This window comes from Clupea harengus, chromosome 18, assembly GCF_900700415.2.
Source record: "Clupea harengus chromosome 18, Ch_v2.0.2, whole genome shotgun sequence".
Lineage (NCBI taxonomy): Eukaryota > Metazoa > Chordata > Actinopteri > Clupeiformes > Clupeidae > Clupea > Clupea harengus.
The window spans coordinates 25432214-25435008 of NC_045169.1; positions in this window are offsets into that span (position 1 = coordinate 25432214).

Genomic DNA, 2795 nt, shown 5'->3' on the forward strand with positions numbered 1-2795 from the left:
TATCTTAGGCCTCTCTGTCTGCAAAACACATGGCAGGGGGAGACGAGAATCCTCTCCCTCACTACAGTATACTTATTTCCAACTGCACTACTATACTGATTAAAAAATAGGCATATACATTGTTAATAGGAATAAGCTGTTAATAAATTCATATTGAACTGAATTTATCTTACACACTACCACTCCAGCTCAGGCAGGGTCCATACACATGTTCTCCCCACTACCACCTCCTAGGACCCCCTTATCTGTCCGCTACACCGGGCATTCTGGCACAGCACCCCACCTCCTCCCCATTCAACAGACAGGCTGAGAAACAGCTTCTATCCCAGAGCCATCATAGCACTTAACAATGCACAAAACTGACCTGTATTTGTCTCTCTGTTGTGTTATATGTCTTGTGTTTTTATAGTGTAAATGTGTATATATATATGTTCAATCTATATATTTTTTTGTTTTTGTGTCTGAGAGCTGCTACCTTAATTTCGTTGTACTTGTGCAATGACAAATAAATATATTCTATTCTATTCCCCCTCCTTTTGACTAGTAGCTCTAAGCTCACATTACCCCTAATCCATAGGGGGTGTCACATTACCCCTTATCCATAGGGGGTGTCAGCGGACATCGCACACACACGATCTCTGCTGTAGCCATTCCAGGTCCACAGCCTGCTACCAAGCCAAACATGTTTATTATCAGCACTCTAAACCAAGCCTTCCAATGAGCGAGCTAGTGAATACATACATATGACTGTTTTGCACAGTGATGTTCATAAGAGAGTTTTATTAAGCACAATAGACACTCACTATTCCTCAGTGTATAGTGTACAGACATCTGAATCATTTAAATATTTAGCAAAGAATTTGGATTACAATCCTAATTATATTGATTTGATGATTACTAAAAATATACAAAACACAAATGGACAGGACTGGTGAGACCTGTGGCCCTGGATAGGTAGGATGGATATCATGGCATATGGTTATGAATCATGCACTACATGAAGGGCTCAAACCGATACACTACAATGAAAAACTTCCCCATAAATGTATAGATGTATTAATGTAAGAATGATGACAAATGTAAGAATCGTTTGTAAGAAAGTGATGAGGCGTCCCAGAGGTTTGCCTAATATTCAATTCAATTCAGTTTAATTTTATTTATATAGCGCCAAAACAATACAATTGTTTCAAGGCCCTTTACAGAGCCCAGGACCTGAGCAGGTGTAGGTCACGCCATACATTTAATCAAAAACATCAATTTGATAAACAGATAAAGATAAAGATAAGATCAACTTTAGGTTAACAATTTAAAGTAGGTAATATGGCCACTTAATCAGTATATTAGCATGATATGATATAGAACGAGACGGAGAGGGAGAGGCTGCCCGGCAAGGTGTATGGGAATTTAGTTTATGTTTAGTTTTGCTGCACATCTGGCTCCGCAAGAGCAGTCCTTCACAGTACAACATGCTTTTTCTGTAGCCCAATTTTATTCATATAGGGAATTTTATACAAGTTAAGTTTTGATGCGGTGTGCTTAGTTATGTTGGCTGACATGGTGCATGGGGATTTTTGCTATACAAGGATAGTTAGGATGGCAGCATGCAACAACAGTGGGTGCAGCAACAGCACTCCTTCACAGCAGGGATGGATTAACGAACGGGCCTACCGGGCCCAGGCCCAGGGGCCCATGAGCTCAGGGGCCCTTAGGCCAGAGCCTCTGCGTGAAGTCGCTGTTATGTATCTCTTATTTGTGGTTGAAAAAGGTGTATTTTATTCATTTGCTAATGGCTTTAATTGAGTGTACCTGTGCTGTGTTAGAAAAAGCTAGATTAATGCGACGGTGATCAAGCATGACTTTTTGGGAGTGCTGAGGATACCTTATGCTATATATTCCCTCAAAATGGCAAACCTGTCTCTGTCATGGTTTTCATCATTTTTAGGGGGAATCGTCAGTAGCAATCTATAACAAAATTATACTGTATGCTTATCGTACATACACCATAGAAACTATTAAAAAAATGATTCAATTAAATGAATAATTTTTAATTTTCTTTGTTATTTTTGTCATATACAGATATGCAATGATGATTGCTGGGTAATATGTATCTTGTTGTCCAATTTCAAGTCTTTATTTGATCATGTGATGAGACGATACGATATAGCTAGTTTAGGCGCAGAATCTGAAAGTCAAGACCTACAAGCAGGCACAGTAGGCTACACCTGCCGGACGACGCCTTTCAAACATAAAAGTGGTGCTGCCCCTCAGGTAGGTCTTAATCAGTTTCAATTTGGAAAAGAATCACTCGGCCTGTCACATGTAATGTCAGAAACAATAGCAGGGCAGTGCACACCTCACCGAAGTTGGATGTTACAGAGTAAACTTTGACCTGTTTACTTTCCCAATACAATAGCCAAAGTATCTAATTCGACCGTAAAATCCAACACATTGGTTGGGTTTGTGTGTGCGTGTGCGTGTGCGTGTGCGTGCGTGCGTGTTTTGCGGGCGCACAATTATTTTTTTCGGGAGCGGGGGGGGGGGGGGGGCCTTCAACATGTCCAGGCCCAGGGGCCCGTGGTTTCTTAATCCGTCCATGCTTCACAGTACAACATGCGCCACCAATACATCAATACTGGTCTGGTAAAATAAGACTTCTGGGTTTAAAGGTCTTTGCAAAAGATGTTTGAAAGATAGCCTGAGCAAAACAGTGCTCATATTTGGCCTATCGGCTTACACATGACAAAAAAACATTCATTCTCACTTTCACAACTCCTTACTAGCCCCCGGCAATGCAA